The sequence below is a fragment of the Seriola aureovittata genome, chromosome 19 (genome assembly GCF_021018895.1).
Source record: "Seriola aureovittata isolate HTS-2021-v1 ecotype China chromosome 19, ASM2101889v1, whole genome shotgun sequence".
Classification (NCBI taxonomy): domain Eukaryota; kingdom Metazoa; phylum Chordata; class Actinopteri; order Carangiformes; family Carangidae; genus Seriola; species Seriola aureovittata.
The window spans coordinates 19,572,561-19,592,839 of record NC_079382.1 but is presented as its reverse complement, the minus strand read 5'-3'; the positions used below and the strand labels follow the sequence as shown (position 1 = coordinate 19,592,839).

Sequence of the window (20,279 nt, the reverse complement as noted above, 5' to 3'; positions counted from 1 at the left end):
GTCTGCTCTGGCAGCGAACATGACACATATTCCAGTGGGAAACAGCAGGTTGCAGCAATGACAACTAACACAGACTACGCAAAGTTAGCTCCACGGGTAGTGAGAAACGAAATCTTACTGCCCAGAAACAACAACAAAGCACAAAGCACTATAATCATAACAACGGGACGCATTTCCCAGCCAAAGCCATCGGTCTGCAGCTCGATCAGCTGTCAACAAACCACACACTGAAACTCTACACACACATCAAACTGACCACCAAAGGTTTGATCATAGAGCCCTGACAAATGCTCGCAACAGTTTGCACAGTAACAGTGTGTTTGCCGTCTGATCTCAGTTTTAGTGCAACTCATGCTGCCTTCATAAAAATCCACAGGTCCAACAACATTGCTGCAGCTAACAGCTAAGTCTGCACTCTCTCTCCTCCTTAAGGAACATTTTCCACCGTGCGTTTTTGCAATCTTCCCATAAGCTCTCAGCTGTTGACGTTTGAGTTGAGACAAGTGTTTACAAGGTCAAGGATGAAGTTTTTATGCCTTAACAAACCTTAATGGATCATTTTCTTGAAGCTCATATACAATAGATTTGTAAGACCCTGATAAACAACTTCATCCTAGAGTATGGGAGCATATCAGATGACAAAAAGCTTATACAAATTAGAAATCATTCTTCCCCGAAATGTTGCAAACGTTACCATATTTTTGGGAAGTATCTGCAACGCTTCCTGTCAGATTCTCTAAAGCTTCAACAAGTTCTACTAATCACATGTTGGTTGTATGTTGCCTGAGAGTGTTTTCAACTTCATCCAGTCACCGCAAGCCACAAATGTCTTGAGAATATCACATAATGAATTCCAAAGGAGGCAAATTAAGTATGGAAGTGTAGTGTCTTCACTTGAAGGTGTCCCCTCGCACTCAGCTCCCCCTCTAATGAGGGGAAATCAGAGCCTGCGTCTGTTTAAGAGCTACTTCAGTCTGAGAGGCTCAGAGAGCAGCGTGTGTGTGTGTGTGTGTGTGTGTGTGTGTGTGTGTATTTGAAACCATCATTGGACATTTTGACTGGTTGTCACAACTTCAAAAGGCTGTTTGAGGGTTAAGACTTGGTTTAGGGTTCAGGTTAGAATTAGGTTAGGTTAACAGAATTAGTTGTGATGGTTTAGATTAAGGGTCAGGACAGAGGTCACTAATAGGCAGATCCGGACTTTAACAGGCAAAACTACTTAGTGTGATAACACCCACAAGACTGAGATAAGTCCATGGTAATAGAAAATACTAAAAACAAAAGCCCTGCTCAAAAAACGACCTAAAAAGGTTCCTACTCTGCTGGTGTTTCTAACTCCTCTTCTGAATGTAACTGAACCATGACAAAAACATTCTTATTCAATGAATGACGCATCTGCTTACAGTACCCAAACTGTCACTGTCCAACAGTCTGTGAAACTCAAATAAAACTCTGTCATGTGGATTATGTGAGGATTGGGAGTTCAGTGCTGATTTGATTTGGAAAAGAAAAACCTTATTGCAGTGACAGCAAAGTCTCTTTAAAGTCTGGATGTTTATGATAATGTGGTGATTCAAGGATCATTTCATCCACTGCAGGCAGGTGTAACACACAGCGAGCAGAGGTGTCTGGTGTGATGAGGTCCATTGCACCTTGAAAAGTGAAGTTATGAGGTTCTTTGAAAAGAAAATAGGGGAAAAAAAAAAAAAAAAAAAAAACTTTCTTATGAGAATATTCAAAGCACAAGTTCTGAATTTCCACCACCATTTACTCCTTTTTGTTTTCTGGGCCAAAGGTCCTGTCACTGAACACCTACAAATAAAAACATCTCCAGGCGTTTGACAGCCCTGCGCAGAGTTAGTCATCCACTTCACAGCTTTTCTCTTCCAGTTAGAAACTCTAATTAATGGGGTCTTTCCTTGCTACGTCTATCACTGTCTCCCTCTCGCTCACTTTCCTGCTTTTTTCTTTGTTTCTTTCTTTTACTCTGCCTCACTAACTCTTCATACCCTTTTTGTCTCTGTCACAGACAATCTTTCTGTTCATTTCTCTCCATCTGTCTCTGCAGAAAATTGAAGAGCAGTGAGCTCTGGTTTTGGTCAAATAAAGAATCGTTTCAGCTCCTAGAATTGATCAGTAGACCAGTTCTGCTCAGGAAAACCCTGAACATACAGACAGACAAGGGCACGAACACACATGTAGTAGAAGACACACACAGCACATCTCAACCTGCCTGAATAACTGATCTTGTTCTTCACTGAGGAGTAATATGTTCAAGACCTTGGTGATTTTGTGTCTTTCCTCTGTTCATATTAATAGTTTGAATGTATGTGGGAGGAGAGAAGTGGTCTGTTTCTCCTGCCCCGGCCTGTTTCCATGTTAATTTGATGCATCTCTTGCTTCCCCAGTCCTGCTAAATATCCTCGTGTAACAGAATAAAACGTGTAAGATTGATACTAAATCAGAGATTCAAATCAGAACAGAACAAACAGTTCACTCAACAGTTTTGCTGCCACAGCTTTTGCTTGGTCTGGTGTGACCAATAGCTTTTAGCAGCTAATGTTAGTCAATGCTAATACTATCCTTACACTACATTTTATTAGTACTTACATACTGTCCATGGTTATTGCTGTTTAGCAAAAGTTACACAGGCTCTCTGTAGAAACGTGTGAAATGCAGGACCTTTAAGGTTTAACCTTGAATTAGCTTAGTGGTGATATATGGAGAGTGGCCCAGTCTGCGTCTTTCCTTACGCCATGCATTTGCCAAACCAACCACTTAGTCTCCATAACTTCTTCTCCTCTCCTCCTGTAAAGCTGAAACATGGTGTTTGGAATCGCCACTGTGATTCTTGTCCAAGTGTTTTGGTTTTTTGGTTTTTTTGGAATGAGCTTACTGTGGCAGATGGAAGATTTAACACTTGCCACAACTACAGTTCCCACCAACTGTAACCAGCTGTAATGAGCCCAATATGGCTGAACTCACCACAGCGTGGCAAAGAACAGACTGCACTGGAAAACTTACTTGGACCGTGGTTGTATTGAGAGACCTAGATAAAAAGAAATCCACTAAGCCCCAAAACACTTTCCAAGTGCCCAGATAAGTGTGTTTTTACCTGGTGAAGCACTAATGTGCGGATCCAAACCCAGAAGCTGGACAATTGTTTTTGGCTTATGTGACAGAAATATTCAACTGAGTGGGCGCCGTTCTCTGAGTCCAGTACCGACTTCTTATACGATATCTAAGATCACAAAGGTCTTACGCTTGATTGAAAACTGTTTTTACAAGGAGAAGACTTAAGGATGAAGACGAACTGGTTGGTTTGTTAAATGTGCATGTGGTGAACTTCTTTACCAACAATAAAAGAGCAGTACAGTTACTGCAAAAACACTCAAGCTGTAACTCCCTAAGGGCAGATTGGGACCATACTTCCTGCATCTTGGCTGGTCGGTGGAGGCATAAACCCACGAGGCAGTAATTCTAGTTCTTTCTATGCTTTCCTCATCATCCCCTACAGAGTCCAACCATCTGACTTGTTTTAATGTGACTCTCCACACACTCATAAAAAAGTCCATTGTGCATATCATACTCTCATCATTCACTGTAGCCCCCCCGTCTGGATATAAATAATGTAATTATGGTGAACGTATGGAATAAAAACATCAAATGGATGCTCCATCTGAAAACATTTCATGACACACACTGACATAATGCTTGAGGAATATCAATGAGCAATTTATGCACTTGGGAGTTAAAGGTTTTCAGGGAGGTGGTTTTGATGATAAGTGGGACTTCAGACAGCTTTGTGGATATAGAAATGCAGTTTTGATAGATTCATAGCCCATAAATAATATGTAATCTCAGTTATTACAGATGCTTTGTGTGATACTGCTGTTGAACATTTTCCTGTCAGAACTGGTGTGGAAATACCTGCACGCACACAGAACAGCTGTCCAACCTGCTCTTACTGTACATCACTCTACACTGCGCCTATCAGGGGAATTTAAAGTTAAAAGTACTGTCCATCAGGACAGCATCCAGTGGTCGGGGGAGAAAACAGTATGGCAGCCTTTGTGATTTCTCTGGGGTCTTGTACACAGGGTGAGCACATGCCAAGCCCTATTTGCTCATTCTGATTAGATGAGAAGTTACATAAAAATTTCAGTGTGTGGAGACACAGAAATCTCCTTTTGAAAGCTTGTATGAAATACACTGTAGTCAGGTAGGACCAGGTAGGCAGAACCAAGGGCATTTGACTGTCCTTGTGGGGGGTGGGTGGATGAGGGAGGATAATTTAGTAATATTTACAGTCTTGAATTCTTTAAAGGCTATGGGTGTGAGTGTGTGTGTCTGTGTGTGTGTATTGCAGTGGTGGGGGTATTTTTGATGTTTACTGGGATAGCACCACCGACTTCCTGGTTCTACATTGGGTTCAGGTTTAAAGTACAACAACGGTGCTACAATGCTCTGCAAATGAGAACAATTTGTCATGACTGTGACCAAAGGTAAAAACAGATTTTAGATTTAAAAAATTTCCTGCATATGATGACGATGATGATGAGGGTAGTGACGACTTAAAATCTGATTTTTATTCTACACAAAACGATGATACATGTGCAGCTGATTATATCAAAACTATATATATATATATATATATACTTATATCGAAACTTCTGGCCCAACATATGCCCATGGTCCTCGGTCCGAGTTTGGGACACATACTTCCACTAATGGGCAAATTCTGGATGTTATTCTCCGGTATTGGCTGACAGCTGCAAAATTTTCTGTGTGTGTGTGTCAGAATCGGTCCAGATGTGGAAGTAGCATCTGACAATCATGCTGTAGCTGGGCCAGTTTCGGGCCGTGGAACCAGGCGTATACTTGGCCAGAAGAAAACAAGCATGTGGCCCAAGTATGGGCCAGATTTATTGTGCTGGCTGGTGTGAGGCTGTACTAAATGCTACAGTCAGCATGATAAATGACAATGACTATGCTAACATGCTCATGTTTAGCACGTATAATGTTTCCCATGTTAACTAGCTTAGCACGCTAAGCACGCTAACATTTGCTAATTAGTTTTAAACACACAACCATATAGATGGAGCCAGCAGCTGTTTAGCTTAGCATAAAGACTGGAAACAGGGGGCTAGCCTGGTTCTGTTCAAAAGGAACAAAACCCACCGACCAGCACCTTGAAAGGCCATAAATTAGTTATTCTGTTTGTCTCAGTGGCTGTATCTTAGTCAGGCACATCGGCCAGTCCAGCAGTCTGTTAGCAGCAGATATACCTCTGTCTGTTGTCCTCAGGGTGCAGCAGAACCAATCGCTTTATAGACTGCACCGGTGGATGTGTGTCTGCACAGTAGAGGGAAGCCAGATAAATGAATTCCTGTCGGCTAGCCGATGATATTAACACACATTCTCCTGTGTGCTAAGAGGCAGGGAAAAGCAAGAGAGAGACTAACAAAAAACAGTGAGTGAGGAAGAGCAGCTGGATTGGTTTTTGTTGATTAGAGAGAAGGGGATGGCAAGAAAGGCACTTTCGCAATTTGCACACTTCCTTTCTCCTCCTCTTTACTTGACATGTTTCAAGTAACAAGTAACAGCCGAAGAAGAAATCCAAAATGAAAGAATGAAATGAATGAAAGCACTGACCTGTGATGCTTCAGTGATTTAATTGCAGTAGGAAATTCAGTTGTGTATCTTGACGAGTTTGGTGCTATAAGATACTGAAATGGGTGTTTTGATATGCATCATGTACAAGAGGTTTTTGTTGCCCCTAAGAATAATCCAAAAAAACATTATGAATCAACTTCAAACGATCCTGACATAAAGACCGGGCCACTAATATCTTTTAGTTTAACATTATACAGTGATGAACATCCTCAGCTCAACAATGTTTTTGAAGCGTCTATTCTAGGTTTGATGTCAGCTTCACATTTGTTGTGCATAGAGTAGCGCTGTCCCAAACGATTATTCTTTAAACGATTAATCTAGCGATTATTTTTTCGATTATTCGGCTAATCTAATGATTATTTTTTTAATTAACCTAACAGTAATTTCGTTGCACCAGAGTCTTTACGTGCTCGTGCATGACTGTTGTGCTAGAGTAATATGCCAGATGCACTTTGCAGAGTCTGCAGACTACCGCACTGTTGGTGTCAAGATTAAAGTATTCCCAAACTCTGGAGGACCGTGTGCGAACCTTTTTTGCCGCGTGTTGCTCCACACGCTCCGTCGTACTGCTGGTAGAGGCCGCCATGTTGTTCAAATAGATTACACAGACGCAAATCATTCACGTAGGCAATGACTTCAATTACGTCACCGCGTTGTCCCAGTCCGTGCGCTGCGCTTGTATCCGGGTAAACCAAAGACGATGGATATAAACGGTCCCATGAGAAAGTTCCAGTTTTGTTCTATGAACATTTACCCTGTGTGGTTTTACACGACGCGTCGACACTAAAATTCCACGTCGAATAATTTTTATGATCGACAACGTGGATTACGTCGGATAATCGTCCCAGCCCTAGCATAGAGATATTTTGCTAGTCATTGTTGGTGACCACAGAAAAGACTAGATATTTCAAGGATAAAGACTAGAAAAGTTGATTTTAGAGAACGTGGACCCGTGAGCTCTTGCTTGAAGTAAAGCACATCAAAATTCAATCATTATATGTCCCAAGATACACACACAGCAAATGATCTAATCTACATGCAGACTTAACGAGAGCTATTTAAATGCATGGTTTAACCCCCTGCATTATCCACACAATAGACTGTGTGTGCTCTGTCCTTACATGAGACAAACTCTCAGCTTTAGGAAAGTCAATTTGATGAAAGTAAGGAAGACGTTGGATTTTTGTTTCTTAACAACACAACTTAAAACCAACACAATCAACACCAGCTGTCGTCAGTATTGTAGCTTAACTCGATGTTGGTGTTAGACATCCTGACATTCAATTCATACATTGGTCGCCCAATGTCACAACCTAGATTCAACCAAATATCAACCTTATCAATGTTGTTTTCAGCGTTATTGTGCTGGCAAAAAATATTTTCAGTATGTACTGTGTCTGCGCCATGTAATGCTTATAGGAAATAGCTACAGCCTCGCACTCTGAGATCACTGTTCTCCCACATTCTTGTGGTTTCCCATTCCTCACCTGAAATACCTGAAATGTCTACATATTTAGAGGTATACCCAGGTAACATAACCATCCAACATCCTGACACTAATGCATCACACGAAATCTGTTCTTTCACTGGCTTTTGTATTTCATGTCATAGTTTCCTGTGAAACATCTTTTACTCTGAACAGGAGAGACTTCCTGCAGTCTGGCTGTTTCTTTTATACTAGCAGGGATTTTGAGTACAGTGTTTGCGTGTAAATGAAAGATTGTCAGCCACAATTAGTTTCATAACGGATATTGATATAATGAAAATAAGAGGTATTATAACTTTAGAACAACACAAAAGTTAGCCTAAAGCCATTGAGATAAAATAAACTAATTAAATGAAAGAACTACGATGATTAAAATAATGAAAGACTCAATAAAAGGCTCCCCATCAAATCCAGTACATACCCATGGCCTGGCACAGATAAAGGACATGATGTGAACAAATGAAAAGGGAGCAGGTTTAGAGACACTCGACAAAGTGGTGGACAATCTGCTTCAGGTGATCTGTACTGCATTATTCTGATCCCTGCAGACAGAAAGGAAGACAGATTTGTTTCTCTGTCCGATCAATGGCCGAGTCTCCCATGGCACTTTCTCCCTCATTTATCTTCTTGACTTTGATTTCATTGTTGGACCAGAGCGGAGGATGTCTCCTCATGAACGCTGGAGCTCAGCAGTTCCAGCACTCATCCATCTCTGCTGGATTCCCCCATTAGTTGTCTGCTTATTTTCTTCGTGAAAATGTCATGATATTGCACTTTTGCTGTCACAGCGCAGCTTGTAAATCCGATAACACCCTTTTACATTTGTTTAGGATCCAGATGACTATTGATCATGCCTTTCTCCTGCACACATGGTATGCAAACAAAATGACTGTGTAGATGAGCATAAGTGTATCTGTGGACGTGGACGCAGTTGGTTTATCCTGGACTAAGAAAGCAGAAACTGCGTTGCATCGTTGCCTTTGTAGCGATTGTGTGCAGAAAGCTATGAACACAAGTGCTTTTGTTATAAGTAGTAATCAGCACACAAGACAGTCTCAGTCCAGACTGTTCTGGTCTGTGGTTCCCTGATGGTGGAACAAGCTACTAAACACTATCAGAGCAGAGGCGTCCCTCTTGAATCTCTAGAAGACTCATCTCTCACATGTCTGACCAACACTTCCTATGCACCTTCAGTGCACTTCTTTACCTGATCTCCTTGCACTTACTGAATAGATGTAGTACTTACTACTTACTCCAAGTTCTCCTCCTGCACTGAAGCTTCAGTGATGTCCCTCACTTGAAAGTCACTCTGGATAAAAGCGTCTGTCTAATGAGTAAATGTAATTGTCATGTAAATGTAGTTCTTTCACTTTCCGTTTTTTAAGATAAGTGAACGCGTCACCGTTCAAAGCCACTTGAGTCCTTTCAACAGTAAGTGAATCCATCACTGTTCCCACAGCCTAACGTTAAACGCTGATTTAGACCATCCTCAGTGTAGTAGTATATCCAGTCTGTTGTTAGTCCAAGCTGTCATGTTCACTTCAGCTCTGCAGCCTACAGAAGCACTGGATTATTTAGTTGTATATACCCTACTAAGTCAGTATATAGTAACCCGCCACCTCCGCCGCCTCTTTGGCAGATATCAGTGCTTTCAGACACTTTCTGTAGCCAGCTCACCGTCCTTCCATTCTCGATTTAGGAATTTTCACCCACTCCTCCCTGCAGATCACTTCAAGACGTATTTTTAGGTTTTCTTGGACGGAGAGCATGTTTAAGATCCACCCACAGATTTTCAGTGATGTTCAACTGGGGGGGGGTCACTCCGAAAACTTCCACTTGTGTTTCTTAAGGTGGATTTTAACTACCAAGTAGTAAATTAACAAATCTACATCATCCAAACTCAGCCAACAACAAGCATTAATCTTGATTACATCCAGTGATGTTAAAAGAGCAAATTCTATTTTGTCACTTAATCTAAAAATTTGACCAATATCAATAACAAGCCATGCCATCCTACACATGTTCTGAAACAATGATGGGGTTCCACGATTTGCAGTCAGGAGTGGAACTGTTCCTTCTGAGTGCATGAATGTACAATCATTGCTCTTCTGCCCCCGCTCAGACACAGCACTCATCAGTTTGGAGGAGGTGGTGCTGTCAGAAACGGTTGCTGCCAAGATATTTGGGGATGCAAGGAAGCAGAGCTGCTTAAACTGCCCACCCCCCCCCCCCCCCCCCCAAAAAAAACAGCCGCTGATGCGTGAAGCTTTCGGTTCAGGTGACTGTTAGAAGGCTTCCTTCCAAAAAAATCCTTTTCAAATATATGAGGCAAATTTATCATACCACAGCACACTGGGAAGGGTAATAGCAGCATTTGATTTGGAAAAGAGGTTGATGTGCCAAAACAAGACAATCGGCAAAATGGCATCTTTTTCAAACTCACCAACATCTGTTCAGTTCCACAGAAAGTTATGACAGATCCAGTTATGATTAATAACAAAAAAAACAACAAACAAGCAAGACCAGGAGGTGGAGGACAAACATATCTCCCTATATTTATAACTCCCCTGGTAACGTTTATGCAAGCAGAAGGTCATGCGTGGTGTGGAGGGCATCTTGGTGAGTCAGTGCTCATTACAGCACAACAACTATCAACTTGACTAATGTTTAAAACAAAGGAAAGTCAGTGATGTAGGCTAATATGATTGATACCAATAACAATACTATATTTTACCTTTTCTTTCCCTTTTCTTCTTTTAGGCTTTTGCTGGGTTAGTGGTTAGGCTTTGTGATATTTTAGGCTTATCTAACGACCACCATTTTCATCACCTTTCATTTGTGTATCGTACTTCATACATAACTTCAGGTAAGAAGCACATTCAAGAAACGATGTAGTGTTATTTCTTCTGAATGTGTACCTTACTATGTGTTACACTTCCCTCACCATGCTGTAAGCAGAGCCACTGAGGTCCTTCAGCAAACTGAAAACAAGACCTTCCCATGAAAGACCACAATGCTCCACGCCTACGTGTGCTTTGAAGCCCGGACTACACACAACTGCTCATATTCTCGTTTTGAGCTCAGATACCATCCCCCAGTGGCTGTCATGGACCTTCACAGAAAGGGTGCATTCAGTGTGCCTGGTAAATAACAGAACAAACAGCACTTAAAGATATCTTTTTAATTTTAACTTTTTCAATTTCCAGAGTTGAAAGAACCTCTTTGCAGTTTCACTAAGTTACAACAACTGATGGCGTCTTGCCTATTATTCATGCGTGACACGCAGTTCGCAGCAAAACTAGACAACAATAGACTGTTAATGGTCACACTGGCATCACACCAGCAGCGTTACATAAAACTGACACCTTTCACTATAGTTTCAATGTCTAATCTGTATCTGAATATGTCAGACATGAAAATAATTTATAAATATTGAAGCAAATCGGATGTCAGCTATCATGTATGTATGTAAGCAATAATTTAACAGGTGTAGGGCAGTGTTTTTGTGGTGCCTTGTGCGTGTGTGTGTGTGTGCTGCTCTGAAGGATGGTAAATAAGGTTAATAAGGTTTATAATGGAATGAAATCAAGCGTTCAATTATTAATGGCCATTATCCAAAGGCAAACTCAAGTAGCAGTGCTGCAGCAGACACACAATGTGGACACATACACACGAATGAGCCGCAGTTCAGTGAGGCACCCGTCAAAAACGCGCAACGCAGGTCATGTGTGGACATACTAGTAAATCGCAGGGTGCGCAGTAATTCAGTATAGACAGAACTCCCAGGGATCCTAAACTGGACAAGCGCCAAAATTCAAATTTCCCTTTTTCATATTCTCCATCAGTCACTTGAGATGTGTCAAACGCAATAATAAATTCAACCAGGAAGTGCCTTCAGTATTCACTCTAATTGTAGGGAGTGACCTCTCCAAGGTAGACCCCTTTACCTTTTTACTAATGACCATGAGGACTTATGGTAATTACTTGTGGACTCATCACTCCATATTATAACCGCTATGTGTTACCTGCCAGCTGCCCCCACCCCCCCCACATAATAAAAGCTATTACATGTGCTGGATTAAACGTCATCCTTGAGAAGGGCTGCTGCAAGTGCTCATCTTTTATGATGCGGTCGTTACTCCCCCAGAGGGAAATGGACACAACTTTAATGAATACAACGTTGTGTTAATACCTGTAATTTCTGTATTAGTGGTTGGATCACTGGCTTCACGCATTACACCCAACAATAAGACTATCAGAGTCAGTTAACTTCTCTTTAAGGACGGTATAAGCACGTTTCCTGTCATTGCTCCGTTTTCTGTTGCCCATACTGAAGTATCTCTTCACTGTGGCGAGGAAAACAAAGGCTTGCGAGTTTTATCTTACCACACAGCACAAGGACACCTGTGGCCAAATATTCACTATCCTGCCAATTTGATCAGTATTATTTTCAACACAGGCAGCAAACCATGAAGGATTCATTCATAGAAATATACCCTCAGAGGTAGAGCAGAGGATGAGAGAAGTCTGTCACTGAGAGAAACACTGAGCCGCTTTTTTGAAGTTACCTACAAATGACTGAGACAGAAATACGAACTGCCAAAAAGAAAGCTGCCAATTTTTCCTTTTTGAATTCACAAAAGGTGTTTTAATTTATTCTAATGATGTCACTGTTATTCACCAGTTTCAGTTATTCCTATTGTAGTAATTGTAAGTGGAATATATGAATATTTGCCTTAAGGCTGCTGTAGTCAGTATTTTACATGACATGTGAAACCAGTGTGACACTGTAAAATGGGTAGATTTTAGTGATACACTTCAGAGGATTATCACCTGAATCTGCAGTTCTCAGCTTTATAGTGAATTTCAGCTCATTGTCTGTTTCTAATTCACATGCACCACTGTCAATAACCACATGTGGACCACCTGAAGTAGACCCCCCCCCTTCAGTTGGTGGCGATAATGCATATTAATTAGCTATTGTCCCATAGTTTCGTGCATTGTCTTACTGACTTAAGCCATCATTGTAGCCTGACTATGGCAAAAATGTCACAGCACCCAAGTTTCCTTAGGAATAATTGTAATGTGGCTGATAAACAAGGTTATAAAAAAGAAGAGGGATTGATGCTGTTGATCAGCCAGCGACAGCCAATGCTACAGGACAAGCAAGTGGCAGCAAGGAGGTCAAGAGCGATTACCGGCTTCAGTGGGAGCAGGAGCTAACTTGGCTGAAGAGGGAAGATCAGCAAAATGTTCTGAGATATCTTCAGAAAAGCTAACATGAGTAATGGATTTGTCCGAGGGTGCACGAGAATGCAGAAGGAGGAGGAGTCGCCATAGTCGGTAGGGACTTGAGGCAGCAACAGTTGAAGGGACTGATACGGCATGATGCGAGGATGTCGAATTTACGCCGAAACTTCCTACCACTGCAGCTCAAACTGTCTGCTGCAGGAGAAAGACTAGTTTGCCGTACCCTCCAATACGTTAAAGAGTTAGCAGGTTTATATTCAATTATACCGTTAGTAGTTTTATGGATTGTGAGTATATTTGTACCCACTAATGTGACTGATTTTTCAAGTTCCCTCCCAAAAAACTGTTGTTAACCTGCCATCCTCCTTCTTCAGCCCACAACCTGAAACCATGACGCTGTCCGTGGTGCTGAAGTAACAGACGGATTTATACAAACTCCTCGGTTGATATTAACTTGTCCTCTAAAATATCAAGGGATCTCAGGGCCTTATAAGAGGCATTTTGTAGTAATGTTCACAGCGACCTCCATTTCCTGAAGAAGTAAAGTAGTCATTGTTAGAGCTCTACACCTGTAACCCCGAAACTCAACACAGACCTCACCTTAAGTCACCAAGATCCGTGACAACTTAAAGAAAACATTACAAATTTACTAATTGATTTATGCCAGAGGGTTAACATCATTTCAAAAACAAAACAAGAACACAAACCTCTCTAAAAGTTACAGGGACCAAAGTACAAAGAGTAGAAATATTTTTAAAAAACCCGACAGTGTGACAAATTAGAGGAAACACAACAAATTCAGTTCATGCCAAAGGGCTCGGCCGTTTACAGAGTGTGGAGACAATAAGTCTCTCCGTGGAGCAGCGAGCTGATGATGTCACCACCTCTGGGAGAGGGTGAGATTTTTTTTCTATTCCCCAGAGCTTTAATGACTCTGCAGAGCCGTGGTCAGTCTGTGCACAATGTCACATATGCAAACCTTTAAAGGTCTTTTGTTTATGAAGTGACGTAAACCAGACCACAGGGACATTTCAACATGTACACAACATGCATGCTGCAGTTCAGGAAGGATTTAATGCTGTATTTCTATTATTATTTTCTGTCTGACGAGTTAGAACATTGTGCACAGTGCACAGTGGAAACAACCTGTTGGTTGATTAGGCAGCCAAGAGTGGTTTTTAGTATCAGGATGAACCAGTCTCTTTAAGTTTATTCCCTCTCTTGCCATATGAAGGTCCTTCTGAAATATATTTATCTCTTGAACAAAAACATCTTTTGGAGTGGGTTACAAATTGATTTCTCTTCCCATAGTCTCATAACAAGACAAGCACAAGAGGATCTGCTCGACCCCGACAGCTTAAAGCTATTTTCAAAAAAAGTTTAGCTATACCTTAACGTTAGCCCATAGTGTCTTAAAATGAACTAATCTGCACCTGCTTACCAGTAAGTAAACAACAGCAGTAACACAGCAGTAATGCTTCAAGGTCCCATGGCGTCTCCAAAATTTGAAACAGCAAGCCAACATAATTGTAATTTTAATACAAAATAGCAATAACACGACAAGCTTTAGTTATGTGATACTCACCAATCTCTCCTTTTCATACTCGAACCAAATGAAACAAAAATATTCAGCAGCCAAATTCCTCAAAAACCGTACATGTCCAAATGCCCTAATTAAAGTATCACTCATAGGTGATGAGCACCATAAACTCTGAGGTTACAGCTTCAATATTATGTTTTCTCACTAGTACAGAGCTCACTCTCTCAGAACAAACAGTAGAACGTCAACACCTCATTCTAAAGTGGCCAAACAATCCAATTATGACTCCAGTGAAACAGCTGTGTGGCTGTGAATATTAAAACTCATCATTATAGAGCTACACAAAGCTCAGTTCATTATCAAAGGTCCACCAATAGGTTGAAATGTACACATCAAAGCATCATCAGCAACGTCACAAACACAAAAGGTAACTTTAAAGGGGACCTATTATGCAAAATGCACTTTTCCATGGTTTTCTATCAGTAGTATGTGTCCCTGGCGTGTCTACGGACCCCCCAAACATGAGAAAAGTCCATCTTCTCCGTCTTTTGCTTTCTCCACCTTTCAAGAAATGTGTGCTCAAACGAGCGAAATGGAGATTCGCCCCTGGTGACGTCAAGAAGGGCGATGCCCCTCCCCCCGGATGGGTGACGCTCCCCGAGCTAGGTGTGTGTTCCGCCCACTGAGTCCGTGTTACAGACGGTATCGTTACTTCCCTCGCGAACACTGGCTTCCGGTAGAACAATGTCGAAGGTACGAGCGAAACACAGTAGTTGCTTTGTTGTTGGCTGCACAAACCAACACAGATTTTTTAATCCCTACGCCCGAGGATCTGAAGACCCAGTGGATTAATTTTATTTTTGATGGAAATGTTCCCGCTCCAACTCCGAAAGTGTTGTACGTGTGCTAACCATTTCACCTCGGACTGCTTTCTCAACGAGGGCCAGGACAACGCAGGATTTCCTACAAGTCTCAAGATAAAGCTTGGATCAGTACCGACTGTCTGTGACCCAACTTTGAACTTCGGAGCTGTAAGTTTTACCATTTTATGTTGCTTTACTGTTTGTTCACGAGAGCCTGTTGCGTGTGTTGTTAGCATGGCAGCTAACGTGGCTAACGTTTAGCGTCGTCGACACGCAGCCGGGTACAGATTGTATGTAATTCTTCTGCTTGGTATCGCCGTGTGACATTGATAAGAGCCACCCTGTTAAATGTATTATATTTTAAAGGCGTTTTAGCTGTCTGTAAAGTCAAGCCGGTAAAATTTGGACTAAAAATAGGCTTTGTACTGATTAGCGTAGGTGTCCGGGCTTGTTTATTAGTGCTGTGAAAGTTATTATTGAGAGTCATGCCTTATAACGGCCGTTTTAACGTTTATATCATGTTCACAGATACAGTGCCTGTAGGGAATATCTAGATAAGCGCAGAGTTAAGGGGATATGTCCAAGGGGATAGTCTATAATACACATTTTTTGCATCTTGCACATATAATGAGCTATTTGCAGCATTTACAAGCTATTGACAACCCAGTTTACACATAATTGAGAGCATCTGTTATCATTCTTGCACTGTTTGCAGCTGTTGCCATAACTACACATTTGAGGAGATGTTGGTATAAGCACGTTTCCTGTCATTGCTCCGTTTTCTGTTGCCCATACTGAAGTATCTCTTCACTGTGGCGAGGAAAACAAAGGCTTGCGAGTTTTATCTTACCACACAGCACAAGGACACCTGTGGCCAAATATTCACTATCCTGCCAATTTGATCAGTATTATTTTCAACACAGGCAGCAAACCATGAAGGATTCATTCATAGAAATATACCCTCAGAGGTAGAGCAGAGGATGAGAGAAGTCTGTCACTGAGAGAAACACTGAGCCGCTTTTTTGAAGTTACCTACAAATGACTGAGACAGAAATACGAACTGCCAAAAAGAAAGCTGCCAATTTTTCCTTTTTGAATTCACAAAAGGTGTTTTAATTTATTCTAATGATGTCACTGTTATTCACCAGTTTCAGTTATTCCTATTGTAGTAATTGTAAGTGGAATATATGAATATTTGCCTTAAGGCTGCTGTAGTCAGTATTTTACATGACATGTGAAACCAGTGTGACACTGTAAAATGGGTAGATTTTAGTGATACACTTCAGAGGATTATCACCTGAATCTGCAGTTCTCAGCTTTATAGTGAATTTCAGCTCATTGTCTGTTTCTAATTCACATGCACCACTGTCAATAACCACATGTGGACCACCTGAAGTAGACCCCCCCCCTTCAGTTGGTGGCGATAATGCATATTAATTAGCTATTGTCCCATAGTTTCGTGCATTGTCTTACTGACTTAAGCCATCATTGTAGCCTGACTATGGCAAAAATGTCACAGCACCCAAGTTTCCTTAGGAATAATTGTAATGTGGCTGATAAACAAGGTTATAAAAAAGAAGAGGGATTGATGCTGTTGATCAGCCAGCGACAGCCAATGCTACAGGACAAGCAAGTGGCAGCAAGGAGGTCAAGAGCGATTACCGGCTTCAGTGGGAGCAGGAGCTAACTTGGCTGAAGAGGGAAGATCAGCAAAATGTTCTGAGATATCTTCAGAAAAGCTAACATGAGTAATGGATTTGTCCGAGGGTGCACGAGAATGCAGAAGGAGGAGGAGTCGCCATAGTCGGTAGGGACTTGAGGCAGCAACAGTTGAAGGGACTGATACGGCATGATGCGAGGATGTCGAATTTACGCCGAAACTTCCTACCACTGCAGCTCAAACTGTCTGCTGCAGGAGAAAGACTAGTTTGCCGTACCCTCCAATACGTTAAAGAGTTAGCAGGTTTATATTCAATTATACCGTTAGTAGTTTTATGGATTGTGAGTATATTTGTACCCACTAATGTGACTGATTTTTCAAGTTCCCTCCCAAAAAACTGTTGTTAACCTGCCATCCTCCTTCTTCAGCCCACAACCTGAAACCATGACGCTGTCCGTGGTGCTGAAGTAACAGACGGATTTATACAAACTCCTCGGTTGATATTAACTTGTCCTCTAAAATATCAAGGGATCTCAGGGCCTTATAAGAGGCATTTTGTAGTAATGTTCACAGCGACCTCCATTTCCTGAAGAAGTAAAGTAGTCATTGTTAGAGCTCTACACCTGTAACCCCGAAACTCAACACAGACCTCACCTTAAGTCACCAAGATCCGTGACAACTTAAAGAAAACATTACAAATTTACTAATTGATTTATGCCAGAGGGTTAACATCATTTCAATAACAAAATACAGTAAAGAAAATGTCAGGAGGTATTTAGAAACAGACTCAGTCATTGTTTTGTAAAAAAAAAAAAAAAAAAATGTGAAAAATGTAAAAAAAAATCTTTTGTGTTTTATCAAACAGGGAATGTGGTGGACCTCATATTTGAAAAAGTCTTTGTGACCTGGGACCATACACAGAAGCTGCTTTGGCCATCCCCATCCCAGAGGACCTCACTGCACAGTTCGAGCGGCCTGAGAAGGAGGAGGTCATATCCAGCTCTGTGTCCCGGTTCTATCATGGGCCAGTCTAAAACCCACATACCGGCCTGTGGCGTCAGGAAACACGGCATGGGTGCGTAGGACCACGCAGGCTGGAATGACGACCCAGATTCTGCAACCAAGGAAGCACCAGCTCACAAAGCTCCTATAGGCTAGATACCTGTACTGACTAAAACAACTGGACAGGGCATTTAGTCTTGCAAACATATATCTATGTTGTGTCTCACAATTTTTTATATGGATCCAGTGAATCCTACAGTTTTTTCATCATCACTGATTATAACTGCCTCATTTGATGTAAATAAATGCTTGATTGTTACTAAAGAAATGACTCCTCTGAATTCATATATTATATGCACACTATCTGCTGATAGAAGAACTTTACAAATCAAAGAGCAGCTAAACTAATTTATTTGAGGGTGTGTTACTCTATTTGTGGTGTGTTATTACCATTGTAAAATTATGTGCACTGAAGTAAAACAAGACTGTCTAACATCTTTTATTTAGATTGAAACTATGTTTTAACAAAGAAGCAAAACGTACTGGTGTATTCCTCTCAACCGTAAAGGACCATAGTCAGTGCGGTACATGTTGCAGGCAGAACACATTGAGGCAGAGCGGCTCCAACCCAGGACGGTCTACCATACATGGTAAATCTTCCACGATCTCCCATAGCCATCTGGTAACCTACAGTGAATTGCAAATGGTAAATTCTATGGTTGATTATAAATGTAATGTAATCAAAACAAATTAGTGATTAGTTTGTCCAGTGAGAATGCTACCTGCGGTATCTCCTAGCAGCAGATGTTCTCAGCTTCTGTGGGCATGGTTGCACAGTTTCCACAGGAGCACCTGTCCAAAATATAGAGAAAAATGGAAACATTCACCAAAATATAAAGCTTGTGAAATTCAAACACTGACAGACAGTGGAGCTAAGGTGGGTAAGAAGTAAGCTTGGCTACATATCAAGTGCATATAACAGAGGTAATTTATAACATGTCACTTATTGCATATAATGTGGAGCTTGACAACAGTGTAGTGTAGAAAACTGCACAGTTCAGTCTTTGACTAAAGATTACTGTTGCTGTCAGACATGTTTATGCTGATTTACAGCTTTCATTGTAATACACAAAATAAATTTACTTCATAAAGGAAGATGTCATGATGAGCATCTCTGCTCAAAACATGGAGAAAAATTATTTACTTTGTCAGCATCTATTAAAATATCTGACTAGTACTGACATTGAACACCTGTAGCAGTCTACATACAACAAACATTTTCAGACTGTAAAAGTATATCTAAGGAGGCATGACAGATAACTACATTACACTATTCACAATAGTGCTTATTTACCAAAAGAGCTCCCAGTAATGACGAGACAGTAACAGTTAGCATTAGCTACCTAGCTACATGTTAGTAACTGTGTGCCAGCTCTCATCAACAAACTCAAAATGTAATGTCAAAATACACAAAATTGGTTACCAACCATTCAGAAACGTCCTGCTGCAGTTGTAGAGTTTGAACTTCTTCAGCAGCCTCTCCCTCTGGCTCAGATTCTGGATAAAAGTTGTGTGGTTGAACCAAATCTCTACCGACGCCAGGTTGCCGGTCACGGTCACCGTAAACATTAGAGCACGGTGCCAGAAGCCCGAACGGCAGCCCCTTCCGGAGAGGGGCGTGGTCAGGCACAGCTCATTGCATTTAAAGCTACAGACACAGAAACAGCCTGTTCTGAACAGGGCTCAAAAAGAGGGGTTTACAGGCATGCTGAAATATAGGATCGGAGTGGATTTTTTAGCAAAAAGCTTCAAATACATGATTTGGGGACCTCTGAGACTTATTCAAACTTGTTGAAAAGGAGCATAATATGTCCCCTTTAAAAAAACAAAATTACACTGTAAAAAAAAAAAAAAAAAGCTTAAATTCTCATTATCTGCACGTTCATAAAAAGATTCTTTTAAACACAGTTTAAAAGCAGACGTGATGGATAAAAAGCTTTTGTAAGAAATCCCATTGCATGAGGTCTCTTGTTTCAACTGTGATGATAATAAAAAGTATATTCAAGAGTCCCTGTCTCACTGGGTATATATTCATAGTCACAATAATAACTGGAACACAGAGAGAAATATTATTGGTAATATCCAACATGGATTAAAAAGAGCATCAAACTGTGCTGGTTAATTTGTTAATGAAATATTTGGCAGTGACTCACTGCTCCTTTGTGAATGTGGAATGAATGTTCCCTACATGACTGAAAGGGAAGAAAGATGGTGTAGATACGTTGAATGCACGGAGGAATTTCTAATAGGTAATCAGTGCAGCATGTCGCCCTTTTCACCTCGGCACGTATCTGCTTCTGGGGAACAGATGCAACCAGCTGTGACCGCTCTCTTCCAGATGCGAAATAAGAAAAGAAAAACAGACTGTACTGATTTGTGTGTGATGTATTTCTGATTGAGAGCATTCCCGATCAGTGCGTGTAATGACGGGAGAATTTATACACGCCAACTTTTGCAGTTTAGAGGGTGCTGTGCACACAGGCAGCTGCCAATCAAAGTCACCCAGAGCCTGACACATCAGGCAGCGTGATCTAACTTCTGTCTCTTGCACCACAGCAGCCATCAGCTGTCCAAAGCCTCTTTGTATAGACCCATCTCCCTTCATTCTTCCCTAGACCTATGAGTACACTGAGGTCACATCCGTAGTATTTTTTCTGTCAATTTAGGTGAGTTTGGCATCATGACTAGTCTCTCTCTCTTCTCTCTCTCATACTAGAGAGACATGAGCGTGAACGGAGAACG

At 41.2% G+C, this 20,279-nt stretch overlaps 2 long non-coding RNA genes across 3 annotated transcripts in view; both read right to left on the bottom strand.

Annotated features, from left to right (window-relative positions):
* Positions 1-20,279, bottom strand: part of LOC130187176 (uncharacterized) — a 78,892-nt gene that overhangs the window by 36,350 nt on the left and 22,263 nt on the right. The gene's annotated exons all lie outside the window — the stretch shown is intronic.
* On the bottom strand, positions 17,961-19,285 carry LOC130187175 (uncharacterized). The gene is made up of 3 exons (XR_008830403.1): positions 18,965-19,285; positions 18,260-18,329; positions 17,961-18,164 (listed from the first exon to the last, which is right to left on the bottom strand). It is a non-coding gene; the product is annotated as an uncharacterized LOC130187175 (long non-coding RNA).